Source organism: Penaeus monodon, chromosome 27 (genome assembly GCF_015228065.2).
Source record: "Penaeus monodon isolate SGIC_2016 chromosome 27, NSTDA_Pmon_1, whole genome shotgun sequence".
NCBI lineage: Eukaryota > Metazoa > Arthropoda > Malacostraca > Decapoda > Penaeidae > Penaeus > Penaeus monodon.
In genome coordinates, this window is record NC_051412.1 from 12,079,473 (window position 1) to 12,079,874 (window position 402).

A 402-nucleotide genomic window follows, 5' to 3' on the forward strand; every position below is an offset into this window, starting at 1 on the left:
TAAAACTAAAAAGATTATTTGTTATACATAATATTTAACAGTGAAATAACAATGTTCCAACACTACATATTAAAACATCCTCTTATGGCTTATCTAAAACACAAATTGAAGAACAATTGTCACTGCGTGCTGAGGAAGCGATAGAAGGCGTGTCCGAGCCAAAGACTGGGCCAGGTGCACGGGTTGAGAGACCATGGCGGCCATTGTTATGGTAATCGGCCCGCGCTCTGCCTGTGCCCCTCCCCCACTCCTCTACTCCCTCCCCCACTACACCTCACACACACTACGAGAGTCTGTTTTTTAGAGGAGCCAAAAGTCCTTCCAAACCTGCAGAAGTCGCTCTGAACAACAGCCAAGATCATGATGTGACCGTGGAAATAGGCAGACACACGCAGTCAGACA

The 402-nt window shown here is 46.3% G+C and overlaps 1 protein-coding gene across 1 annotated transcript in view; it reads right to left on the reverse strand.

Moving 5' to 3' along the window:
- LOC119590580 (ephrin type-B receptor 1-like) overlaps positions 1–402 on the reverse strand; it is a gene marked incomplete at its 5' end in the record, with an annotated part of 34,373 nt that overhangs the window by 29,086 nt on the left and 4,885 nt on the right.